Here is a 14,626-nt window from a genome sequence, read left to right on the forward strand (position 1 = left end):
ATATTCGAGTAGAGTAATAATTAATAATAAGATTATTTTGGAGGATAAATTTTTTTCTTTTGGATTCTAGAACTCAATAAACTCATCAATATGATTAAGTTGAATTAATCCGTCATCTTATCTTTTTGGTGGTTTATTAGGATCCTTTCATGCACACAAGATCACACTCAAACCCTAATTAATTACTTAGAGAGCTTATTAACTAGATTGCACCTATGCCCATCATTATTATTTGACCTATATGCATGCCCAATGTGTATGGAACAATTTTTTCAAAACACATGATTTACATTTTGGTTCATAAAGTAATATTAAGAAATTATATAAGAATAAAATAATATATTAATTTGTATGTAGTTTGTACGAATTACGGAATCAAATATAGGGATGGACCAATGTTGATGATATGATAATGGTGGTGGGTAAGTGGGGTGTGGACAATTACGTGTGGTTGTGTTTTCATTTTGTGGTGTCCCTTTTTAGAGTGGGAGGGTAATATCCAATGAAGAAGCCAACCTTCTAAGGTCAATAAATAAAAAATAAAAAATAAAAAAATAAAAAAAAATACAAATACAAATACAAAAAAAAAGAAAGAAAAAGAATTCGGTTCTCAAATTTATGATGCAAACACCAACGACATGAATCATGATTGTAACGTAAAAAAATAAAAAGTTAAATTTTTTAATAAAATAAATATTAAATGACAAAGTTAATTTTAGGACAAAATGCATATATAAACCAATTAGAGGTCAATATTACACATATCTACAAAAATATCTACAAAAATAAAAAACGTTACAAGGATTTACCGAGTAAATTTTTTTATGTAATTCGAATGAGATCCATTCAAATTATAAAATCCAATACTAATTTGAAGCAGTGTAATTTGAATTATTAGAGAAATTATAAATCGAAGGGGGCAATTTGAATTATGCATAGACGAAATGTACTACTAATTCGAATGAGGCTGAATCGAAATATGCATGCACGTGAATACCTCATTAATTGGAATTGCACCAACTCAAATTACACCCAATTTTGAGCACATGGTAATTCGAAACAACGTGTTTCGATTTGCCCATAGTATACTAATTCGAAGCGGGCTAATTCGAATTACCACCAAGGAGCAGCCCAAGATAATTCGAATTGGTCTCATTCGAATTACCAATGAATGCCCTATAAATATAGTTTGAGTCCAGCTCATTCGAACTACAAATTCAAATCCCTGCCCCACCAAATCCCGAAGAAAACACCATTCTGAAACTGCAAACGAAGTGTTCAACATTCGAATATTCTGCTGATGAGAGATAATCCGGACTGGCTTTATTGTCTAGATGGAGTGGCTTATATAACTGGTGTCATCAATGAAGAGGTTAGTAAGCACATTTTTTTTGAAAATATTTCATGTGTTATTTTTTTTTATTATAACGCTAGTCATTATTTAGAGTTATTAAGTTAGATAGAGTTGTTGTATTAGTGATTTATTAGTTTATAGAGATTCGATGGAGGAATTTTAATTTGGGTAGTGATTACAAATAAGTAGAAGAGTTTGAGCAGTAAAGATAGTGGGGGTGCAACTTATTTAGAGTCAATCTTTTGCGTTAACATTAAACTTAGTCATTAAAGTAATTTTTTTTGTTAACGTTATACTATTTTTTATTAAACCTAGCTTGATGCTTATATGATGTATTTGAATGCGTAACATTAATTGGTTGCGTACAAGTTGTATTATTTGGATTAAAATATGCATTAGTTGATGATGTTGTATAAATATGTTCCAATTTGAGAGACAATCTGATACAGTCTTTATGCAGGCACACCGATGTATCACGAGCATGCGACGGCAGCAGGATATGCGCCTAGATGAGAAGATTGTTCCGTATTTACAGATGGCCGGTTTATACCATTTTGCAAGGCTGAACGAGAGTTAGTTTAGGTTGAATGAGCTGCTGGTTAGTGCATTCGTGGAGCGATGGCGTCCGGAGATGCACACGTTTCATATATCGTTTGAGGAGTGCACGATTACACTACAAGACGTGGCATACTAGTTAGGGCTACCAATCGATGGATATTATGTTAGTGATTGCCTGACAAATTTTCAGACGTACATCGAGGGTGGTCGCCCAGCTTGGACGTGGTTCGAGGAACTGTTGGGTGTATTGCCTCCTGCGAACTGCATCCAAAAGTTCGCAGTGAAGTGGAGCTGGTTCTAGGAGATATTCGGAGAGCTTCCTGATGGTTCCGATGAGCCCACTGTTAGGAGGTATGCCCGGGCCTATATCATGGTGCTGTTAGGGACTCAGCTATTTGGTGATAAGTTCGGTACTCGTATTCACATTAGGTGGCTGCCATACGTAGTCAGGCATGAGGACATGGGTGGGTACAGCTGGGGATCAGCTACTCTTTCATGGTTATACCGGTGCATGTGCCTCATGGCGAATAGACACGTGGTAAAGTTAGCCGGATCGTTACAGCTGCTTCAGTCATGGATCTTCTGGCGGTTTCCTGGATTCAGACCTGCTGAATATAATACGTTCGGCTGGCCTTTGGCCTCGAGGTACTATTCTATTCAAATGCTTTATTTGTCACAATTATTAGGTGTTAGCTTCATTATATTCTATTCTATTATCCTATTCACAATTTTTCTATTCTATTATTTGGTGTTAGCTTCATTTAGTGATAACTTGGGTTTGGGTTGCAGGTGGTCAGGTCACAACCCTACAGCGAGCGAGAAGGGACCTCAAGTTGCGAGTTGGAGGCTCAAGATAGATCTGTTACAGGCTAAAGATGTGAGTATTTCAACCAATCCTTATAGTTAAAATCTCTCTTAGATTAGCAACACTGTATACTTAACGATGACATTTCATAACTATTTCTATTCACTATTTCTATGCAGCAGGTGGTAGCCAACCTCCGTCGGGAGCCTCAAGTGCCACCTTGATACTATTGTGCCGAGCTGATATCACCAGAATACCCGGCTGCAGAGTCACGTGCTGACGGAGGTGGGATAGAAAAAACAACCACGACTCAGCATTCTCACCTTCCACGAGTGCAAATGCAATAGGCAGGATATTGAAGTTCTCGTCTTGTGCAATCGCAACTAGCAACGTACCCTCGTATTTGCCGTACAGGTGGGTCCCGTCGGAACTGACCAACGGCTTGCAATGCCAGAATACCTCAATACACGGTGAGAATGTCCAAAACAGCCGATAAAAATAGGCTTGCGACTGGTTCACCTGCCCACCCACTCACACAGGACTCGTCCTCAATACTGCAACACTACTAGGCATCGTCATCTACATACCCAATACCCATCGCGGAAACTCATTGTATGACTCATCCCAATCTCCGAAAACCTGTGCCACGGCCTTCTGCTTAGCCAACTAAACCCTCCTATAAGTCGGCCTAAACCCAAAATGTGCCTTTGTCGCACTGAGTAGTACCTTGATACACACGGCTGCATAAGCTCTAACCATTGGCAGTATGAAGGCCAAGATCACATGATAATCAAGACTCTTGTGTTCGTTTGAGATCGACGTGGCCAGACAACTATGAAGTCCATTGTACCGTTTTACCTCCCAAATACCTCTACGCTGGCGGAGACTGATCCTAATCAACCATGTGCACCCGTTGCCAAATTCATTACACTTCCCAAGGTACTTGCGATAATCGGACTCCATCACTTTGTACTGTACCCCGCGTCGGATGCTATAGGTCTTCACGCTTAACACGGCCTCCTCTTTGTCCTCAATAGGTTCGTCAGGAACCCCCTCCTGTCTCATGGCATCCAAGTCTAAAGATAAAAAGTGCAAGGGATACTGTTGAGTCCCTGATCTGGACGCTGCGCCAGCCCCTGCTGGATTACTCGCTGCTATGTCATCACCGCTATCATCGACAATGATGTCCGGCTCCACATCATCAGCGTCATCATCATTCGACAATGCATCATCTATACCATTAGGTGCCCCACGCTGTAATAAAACCGACGCCATATCAATAATACCAACTTCTCCGTCACCATTGCGGTTGAGATCAGCTGCGAAGGATGGGGAGGCAACCATCATTGCCTGAGGTGAAATCACAGGCACGGTTGAAGATGCACCAACAAGCCTCAAACTAGAACAGGCTGCCCTTGCTGGAGTTTGGGTATTCAGGTTCGAACCACCTGAGCTAGAGACCACATCTACAAGCTTTGTCAACAGCTCAGGTGTCCTGACCTCGGGAAACTGCCGACGACAATGGAACAGAACCTCCAAATCCTGTCACTCCCTATGACAAACGAATCGTATTTCACATCATCTCGCAGAACTGAAATCGGAATGTGATAAAATAACTTCTCAATTCGTTTCATGCCTTCCAACCCCAATTTTTGGATTATAGAATTCAGCAACTCAGGGAAGCTCGTTGTAGGTTTCAAAAAAATACTGAGGGGATCCTTGTCAGTAAACTTAATACTAGAACGTGTTTTTTTCTTAATCGATCCTAAAAAACTCTCCTTACTAGCCATTGTGTTTCACTCTCATGGGAGAAATTCACGTTCACATCATATTTACATACGTTGGGGCCTAAGTAATTCGAATTTACCTAGTTTGAATTAGATGTTCTTGGTAATTCGAATCAGCCAAGTTCGAATTATATATGTAAATCGAAACAGGTTATTTTGAATTACTAGAGACATTTTTGCATGCATAAATTGAATCAATATGATTCGAATTATCCTAAGATTCTATGCATTCATAATTCGAATTGGACCAATTCGATTTATGTGGATTACTTGTAATTTGAATTTGACTAATTCAAATTACTCTTAGATTGTGTAATTCAAATCAGGCTCTATCGATTCATATAAAAATGTGCTTCTGGTAGATCCTTGTAACGTTTTTCGTTTTGGTAGATATGTGCAATATTTGCCTCCACTTGGCTTATATATGCATTTTGCCCTTAATTTTATTGGTGTGATGTAACTATGAGAAATAATTATGAAGATGCAAGGTACTTGATCACGAACTATGAAAGAAATTTTGGTGCGCTAACTACCGGCAGATAAATACAACAGTAATCTTGTTTAATAAAACGTTATATTTTGGACACACAAAAAACATAATCCGATGGTAATTGTGCCCTTAATCAAAGCACGAATCGTCATCTCTCCCATTTAGAATTTCTCCCTTCTCTCTCTTCATCACCACTGTCTCTCTCTTATCACCGCCTCCACCTCTATTCTCTGCCCCCTCACATCGCCGCTGCTATCACCGCTCCACCGTTCTTGCATTGGTGAGCCAAGACCTCCATTGCTGGCCACACTCAATGCTTCACGTGGACTTGGGGAAGCAGAACCTCCACTACAAGCCACACCTCCACCAGACCACCACCACGATGTCCACCGCTCTCTCCACCGAGGTGCACTCTGGCGGGCCACCTCCACCTCTACCGTTGCTCCACTTTTCTTGCTCTGAGGTTGGTTTTGGGATTTTGTCAATTTTTCTATTAATCTTCTCTGTTTTAAATTCATTAGGGTTTAATTAGATTTTAATTTTTCGTTAGTAATTTGATTTAGTTAAACTACTTTTTGTTGTTAGTGATTTAGAGTAAAATTAATTTTTTTTATTAGGATTTCTCTTGGTTTTCATAGGTAATTAAGCATGCTATTATGATTCTTGGGTTTGTTTGAATTTGTTTAGAATTCATTGACTGATATTCTGTTGAACACTATAATATAATTTTGAATTTTGTGACGCTGATGCTGAATTTTGTGACTTGATGTTGAAAGAATGCTTGTGAGTGCTATTTTGTGTTGCTTATGTTTTTTCACGTCAAGTGTTCAATGTTATGAATTTTCTGTGTTGGTGTTATTATAACATATAATGACTTATATACTTTGGCGTCAACAATACCACCAGAAAAATTTGACGATAATTAATCGATTTTTCGAGTTGGTAATCCGTCGCATATTATCGTCGAACGAAAAAAATTCGACGATAATTATTTACTGGCGAGATTTATATCATCTGATTCTTTTCGAGGATAAATCCAATAGTAATTTAGTTATTATCAAATTTTTTCATTTTTCCGATAAAAAATCTTATGGTACTCAATATTTTTTTTGTACTGACGCCTTTGCCTTTAGTTTTCTTTCTTAACCTGCCTATGTTTTCTTTCTTAACAAGAAATTATTCATGCTAAGTATTGATATGGATTGTACAATCACAATTTCATAAAATTATTGTAGGAGTAAACTTTTAATTTAATTTCTCTAATCCTTTTTACATTAGATAATTTCTCCCTAACAATTTTTTCCCTTATACTCGAAATGTCTAAACTTGTTAATTGTAGAATAAAAAACTCTTTCAAGGTATAAGCCCTTTGCATTGCTACACTCCCTTGCTTCGTGAAATTCAAGATATAGTTTATTGAAGATGAAACTAGAGTTACATGAATTAACAGAAGATTTTATACATTAAGATTTACATAAATCGCTAGAGTATTATACAAAACATAGTTGTAAATAAAATGCTCCTATAACTGATTTGTTTATATTTATACATGTTATTTTATACATATTTTCAACAAAATAATCAGCTATTAGAATAATAAATAAATTTATAATAATAGAATAATTAAATTCTTTTTACAATACAGTCAATTTTTTTTTCATGAATACTAAATATGTATGTCCTAGGGAATGGAATTAGGCTAAGACAGCCTATCAAGAAACTTGAACATGGCTTGTAATTGACTATTAGGGTGCGTTTGTTTATAAGAATGAAATAAGATAAGATATTAAGAATAAAATACAAAAGATAGAGATACAAAATTTTGTGTTTTTATATTTTATTTATAAAAATTTAATTTATTTTTTTATTTAAAAAATTTGAAAAAAATATAATAATAAAAAAATATAATTAAAAAAAATTAATAAAAAAATAAAAAATAAGTCGTGTCTATTGTTAATGTTTATGTATCTTTTCTGTTAGGATGGATACAAAATACACTAATTTAATGTTTTTGGACACAATATCTCTATTCATGTCGTATCTGTCAAACACAATTTTATATCTCTGTGTTCTTGTTTTAATGTCTTGACTCTATAAATAAACACAACCTTAAAGACTTCTTATTTTAAGAGACAAAGCTCATTTAGAATTATTTTTACCTTATTAGTTCTTTTGCCCATTTAAATTTTCAGACCATTTTAGATTTTTTATTTGCTAATAGCCTCATTAATAAACTTCAGGTCAGATTAAGTTACACTCATAAGTATAGAGTACTAATATACTAATATTAGTATATTAGTATACTAATATACTAATATTAGTATATTAGTATACTAATATACTAATATACTAACTATCTGTCAATAATAATTAATATCAAAGACATTTCTATTAGAAGACACATATATAAAGAGATATATCTAAAAAATATATTCATAAAAATATTTTTATTAGATACATTTACAAAAATACTTTTATTAAACACAATTATAAATAAGAGTTGACAAAAGTTGGCAGAAATTTAATAAATTACGGGTTAAGGTTAGACCAAATAATTACAATGCAGGCCTTTTAATGACAAATTTGGCCTGTTCTACTCATTTTTATATTTAGTATTATTTTTATATGGCGATTGATTTTTTTTGTGTTAATGTAACATGATTAGAGAATTTTCAATGTTTAATATTAATTTCATCTTATCTTGAATCTTATAAAATGTTACGTAAAATATTATCCTACATTTTTTAAAATAATATGTAAATTATTTTTTTTGATGTGTCAGATTTTAATTGAGTATTTATTTTAACCTGAATTACTTTAATCTCATGAGAATTAATATTTTTAGAGGATGGAAAGGTCAAATAGATCCATTTTCTCCTTCTGTCAGGTAGTCACTGTCACTGTCTTTCAAAGATATTAACTCTCATGAGATTAAAGTAATTCAGATTAAAAAATACTAAATTAAAATGTGATACATCAAAGAGAGTAACTTATATGTTATTTTAGAACGGATAAGATAGCATTCACCTATAAAATTATATATCATAAGATTTAATTTAAAACTAATGTAAAATTTATCACTTTAATATTTACTTTTATTTTAATTTAAACTTTAAATCATTTTTAATTATTTTAAATAAATTTAATTAAATTGTGAAAATATAACTAAAATAGAAAATATAGAATTATAAAATTAATAATTATATACTATATTTAGATTAGGAGAAAAATTAAAATTTTATAAATAATTCAAAAAAGAACTTATATTAAATTAATTTGGATCTATTTTTCTACCAAATTGACAAGAAGATAATAAAAAATAGAGTAATAAAATGCCGAATACAATAGAGTACAATTAATTTATTTGAGTAAATTTTAATTGAGTCTTTGTTACAACGTTATATTAAGTTACAATATATATACCATTAGTGTTCATTTAATGGGTTTAAACAAGTGGTAGCATTTCAATCTTCTTTCTTTAAAGTGATATGATATCCTTACTGATACTAGTATTCTTTCTGTTTCAGGTGGTTGGGATGAAAATAAATTAAAAGAATAACTGCCAGAGGAAGTTGTTGGTTGTATCCTTGCTATTGCGCCTCCCTTGCCATGGAAAGGAAGCAACCGTATAGCTTAGGATCCCTCCTCGGATGGCACCTTCAGTTTGAAGACAGCTTACAACTCTCTCGAGGAGGATCCATCGTTGCCAGACCAAGTATTCAAGTTGGCTTGGAATTGGAAAGGGTCAGAAATGATTCGTGCCTTTCTTTAGCTAGTTGCTAATAATGCTATTCTCACCAACGCCGCAACGCCGAAAGAAGGAGACATTTAACTACAAATGCAAGTTACCCAAGATGCCATTGAAATGAAGAGACTATTTTACACGTTCTTCGTGACTGTCCTTATACTAATTTGGTTTGAAAATCTTTATTTTCTAATGATGATGATAGAGACTTCTTCTAGTTAGATCATCGTGATTGGCTTATAAGTAATCTGAAGAAGAAAGAGACTTGGCAATACTTATTTGGAGTTGCTATTTTTTCAATCTGATTTTATAGGAACAAACTAGTGTTTGAGGAAGTAATAACCCACCCAACCAAAGCTGTGATGGCCATTAAAGCCCGTGCGGTTGAGACTCTCAATGCTACAAGAAGAGAGATTGTGCCGAGAAGACCGAATCTCATTACTAATGGCTTGATTAAATGGCGTCCCTTCCTAAAAATGTCACTAAAATTAATGTAGATGGTTCTTTGTTCTCCCGGAACAACAATGCAGCCTGCGATAAAATTTTTAGGGATTATTTGGACAGATTTATCAAAGATTTCTCTTTCAATTTGGGAAGTTATTCGATCACTCATGCTAAGTTGTGGGGCATCATTAAAGGGATACAAATTGCAATCGCCAATGACCTCCCTGATGTTATTATTGATATTGATTCCCAAGTGGCTTTCAATTTCGTTAAAGATGATGTTCCTTCTTTACACCCTTGTGCGCCTCTAATAGAAGACACAAGAATTCTTGCCAATCGCATCCAGCACACCAACTGGTCTCACACACTTCGTGAAGCAAATTTTCCAACTAATCTCCTAGCAAAAAAGGGACAAGAGCTCCCTTTTAGCTTGCATATCTATGATGTCCCTCCCTTAGATATTTGTTATGCTTTGAGTTTGGATTGTTTTAAAACTTTTAGGTTTAGAGGGTTTTAGTTTGTTTTTCTCTTCTGTTTTTTTTTTTTGGGATCTTTGACCCTCGTTGTCCATAAAAAAAAAAGTATCATTTCAAAAATAGTATTTAATAGAAGTTTTAATTTTAAATCAATTCTTTTATTGTACGAATCAAAAGTGATATCTAAAATTGATTTCATTGAAATTTCTCTTAATTACAACCAAAAAGACTAAAAATAAGGGTATTGTGAATTAAGTAAGACAATAAATATCTATAAATTCTATCAAAGACAATTATACTTGAGCATGATTATTCAGAATGTGAATATTGAAGGGTATTTACAAATTTGATTAATTAATATTATTAATATTAATAAACGGTTCTTAACCGTTTAGTATTATTTGGTTGAAAAGACACAACCTTTTAAGAATTGTGCATGTTCAAAACATGGTATCTGTTAGCAATAGAAAAGACACAGTCATTTGTATAGGTAACTAATTATAATTGCTATGTGCAATATGCATAAATAAGTCTTTGTCCACTATTTCAGAAATACAAGTACTAAGTATACATTTTACTCAACTATTAAGAGATTTTCTTTGTTCAAGAGAGTTGAAAATTTCTTACTATTGCTAATTAAGAAATTTTTTGGTTTCATTGTATCCTGGGAGAGTATTGTCATCAACCCTATAGCAATTAAGTGTGGGAAAAAATATCTCTCTAAAGAAAGCAATCTAATCGTGCCTTGAAATCAAAATACAATTAAAGTTTTATCATCTTCCCATCTTCATAGGGAATGGATCCTCTCAATTTTTTTTAACAATTGAGGGAGTAAAATGTGATCTCTCACCATTAGTTTTATAAGTGGGACCAAGAATAAATATGAGAGAGAGAATAATAAAAGGTTAAAGATCACACTTTACACTCTCAATTTTTTTTAACAATTGAGAGGATCCATTTTCCATCTTCATATACCCAACAAATATTTGTAGATGGATACGTAACTCAATAATATTAGATTGGATAAACTTTAATACTATATTAATTAGATTTAAAATTAAGTAGATCCGATGCAGGAGCATATATCTTTACGTTTGTGTTGTTTATTAAAGTAGTCTAGTTTAGCATATATTATTATATTGTGTTATGAGTTAGTTCCACATTGTCTAAGTCATGAAGGTTCTCCCTACTAGTATAAATATGCATATGTACCCTTTTTGCTTACGAAGTTGAGTTGATTGCGTTATATATTAAATAAACTGTGTGTTTATTTTCCTCTAACCTATTTGAGAGTAAGAGGTGCATCATTAGTTTAGTTAATCAAGGTAGATTCGAGGCTATTTTTACCATAGTGGGATTATTATCCTCGCCAAGATTGGTGACTCAAACAACGTCCCAGCGTTAGTTTGATAGCAGAGCAAGGTCGTTCATTGCCTTGTTCCATTAAAACTTTTTATTTCGTTTGTGGGTACGGGTCTTTAGTGCGGTGCTCTCGCTGTTGTATGAGTCATCGTCAATGCGAATTGTCTGCAGCAGAGTTCCGGGTAATATCGTTCTTTTATCTTCTTTTAGTGCCTTTACCGTTAGTAATTTATTTTAGTGCATTCCCATCGTTATCATCATTGGTGCATTCCCATTATCATTGTGCATCATCATCATAACATCGGCACCCAAGCATCAACCACATTGCATAGTAGTAAAAGATGGCTCCAAAGCGTAGAACTACTCAAGAGATTGAAATGGAGGAGTTATGCCATCAAGTTAAGGAGTTGTAAGAGCAACTTGCAAAATATGAAGCTGCTCAAAATAATCATGGCAAACAGGGTAATGACAGTTCTTCCAGTGAAATGCAAATCCATTTTATTATTCTTCTTCGTCTGAAGATTTGTCCACGCGAAGAGCAAGACACAACACGACTCACAAAGCTAAAGACTTAGGAATCGAAATTGATATTTCTGAGTTTGAAGGGAGACTCCAACCTGATGATTTTATCGACTGACTTTGCACAGTGTTCGAGTTAAAAGACATTCTGAACAACAAGCGCATGAAGCTTGTAGCAATCAAATTGAAGAAGCATGCGTTAGTATGGTGGGAGAACCTCAAGCGTCAACGAGAAAGAGAAGAAAGAAGAAAGATCAAGACATGGGATAAAATGCGTCGTGAGCTCAAGCACAAGTTCCTTCCTAAACATCATAGGCAAGACACCTTCATCAAATTTTACAATTTAAAGCAAAAGGCATTATCTGTAGAAGAATATACAATAGACTTCGAAGAGTTGCTTATGAAATGTGACATTCAAGATCCTGAAAAATAAACAATTGCTCGTTATCTTGGAGGAATGAACACAGAAATTTCTGATATTGTTTAGCTGCAACCATATTGGACCTTGGATTATGTCATTAGGCTGTCATTAAATATTGAAAAGCAAAGAATACAAAGGAGTAACACTCAGTCGCCGAAGGATAAAGAAGTCATCATTGATGTTCAACAAGAAATAAAGACAGGATCTTTTAAAATCAACAAGGAGCGTGAATCATCTGGTAAGAAATGCTTCAAATGTCAAAGTTTGGGCATATTGTTACTGATTGTTCAAACAGAAGGGTTATCACTCTTGAAGAGGAAAAGGTTAACAAAGAACCAATCCAAGAGCAAGAGAAGGAAGGTGGGGTTGCCTATGCTATTGAAAAATTCTAGCCAATTGTGGAGAAGTTTTAGTAGTTCGTCGAAACTTAAGTATCGCAATGATAACAGAAGATGAGAGTTGGCAACGTCACAACATCTTTCACACAAGATGTACTATTGAAGAGAAGGTTTGCAAAGTCATCATAGGTAGTGAAAATTGTGAGAATGTTGTTTCAAATTATATGGTAGACAAATTGAAGCTTTCAACCGAGTTACATCCTCATCTTTACAAGTTGCATTGGTTAAAAAAAGAGAATGAAGTTAAAGTAACAAAGCAATGCTGTGTGCCTGTGTCCAATTTTCTATGAAAAGTAAATACAAAGTTAAAATGTGGTGTGACATCATCCTAATAGACGTGTGTCACTTATTGTTAGGATGTCCTTGGCAATATAATCGTCAAGCTATTCATGATGGTTTCTAAAATACATATGAAAAAGTCTAGGAGGCCACCACTTTTATTAAAATCTGGACAGCACTTAACTAGCAAAAAAAAAAAGTGAGTAATCCCACACAATTAGATGTAATCTCACACTATTAAAAATACTAATGATAGTTAATTGATGGCTACAAATCACAAAATCTGCTGACCTCCTAGCACTTCTCAATACATATTCCTATATCAAAGATGGCAAGAAGATCGTATTAACTCCGTTACAACATGTAGATGGTCAAAAGAATCAAGGGGAGCTATGCCTTTTCACATCTTTCAAGACCAAATGCACTCACCAATGGAATCTTTCGCCAATACAAGATGAGCTTTACGTTTGTGTTGTTAATTAAAGTAATTTAGTTTAGCATATATTATTATATTGTGTTATGAGTTAGTCTTACATTGTATATATAAGTCATGAAGGTTCTCCTTCCTCCACTAGTATAAATATACATATATATCCCTTTTACTTACTAAGTTGAGTTGATTGAGTTATATATTAAATAAGTTATATGTTTATTTTTCTCTAGACTCTTTGAGAATAACAGGAACATCTTTGACTTAGCCAACTAAAATGGGTTCTTGCCAATTTTCACCATAATGAAGTTGTTAACTTCACCAAAATTAATGACTCAAACACCGTTTTGGAATCAAGACTTAATTTAATTCTAAAAACTAAATTATAAAATAAAAGTTATTTTATATTTATAAATTATATATTTAAATATCTTATTTTTAAAAATATCATAATTATTGATGTAATATCCTACCAAAACAGGGTACCTAGTAATAAGGAGGCTGGACTTATTATCAACAGAAAATTATCTCATAATAAACTAAACCATAAACCGAGTTAGTTGATGCTGTAACTAGCTAGAGCCTACTATAAAATCTTTTTGTGGTTGTAGTAGTACTATATGCAGTACTATCTATGTACTAATACCTTTTCATTTTTTTTTATTCGGATTGAATTGTTTATTTTATCATATCACATTACATATATATATGACATTAGAAAAATTCTAAGTGTATCCAAAATACCAATATTTCAGTTATTTTAACCATTAATTTTAATTAATATATATTATATATTTTTTTATAATTTAAATCAACGATTAAAACAATTAAAATACCAATATTTCTGGTACACTTGAAATTCTTCCCATGACATTACGTATATGGTGAATTGGTCTTACGTTAATGGCTATATGCTTTCCACGTCTAACTTTCACTTTTCACTTTCTCTTCTTTATATGGATAAAGAATTTAAATTTTAGTATGTCAAAAAAAAAAAATAATATGCACATATTCACAAATGACGTCATGTATCAATAAAATATTTCACTTGATAATTTATTATTTTAGGGGAAAAAATACAAATTACAGCATGTGTACTATTTAATTAATTTATCTATTTTATTTCATTAACAGTATCAAAATTAAACTCATTATTATGAACATATATCAAAATGCATTATCTCCTCTTTATCATACTATAGGCTTTTAAAAATTATTGTTGTGCTACTCCGACGTGTTTATGCTGGGTTAAGACAAAACTTTTTCATAACAAGACAATGAAAAATAATGTCATAGGGCACATAATTAATTTTGCAGTGTCAGTGGTCAATATCCATTTTTATTACTCTGGTCATCATCCTCAATTATGAAATCAATTCGAATGATTTGCTTTATAGTTTATAGAACTAATAATCATCATGTCTCTTTTTTTTTTAATAGTTTAAATCTTCAATTAAGAATGATAATTTATGACAAGTCTAATGAATAAAAAGCTATATACTCTATTTTTTTAAGAATTTATCTATTTTTAATATTTAATATATCATTATTACTATTA

This window comes from Arachis ipaensis, chromosome B08, assembly GCF_000816755.2.
Source record: "Arachis ipaensis cultivar K30076 chromosome B08, Araip1.1, whole genome shotgun sequence".
NCBI lineage: Eukaryota > Viridiplantae > Streptophyta > Magnoliopsida > Fabales > Fabaceae > Arachis > Arachis ipaensis.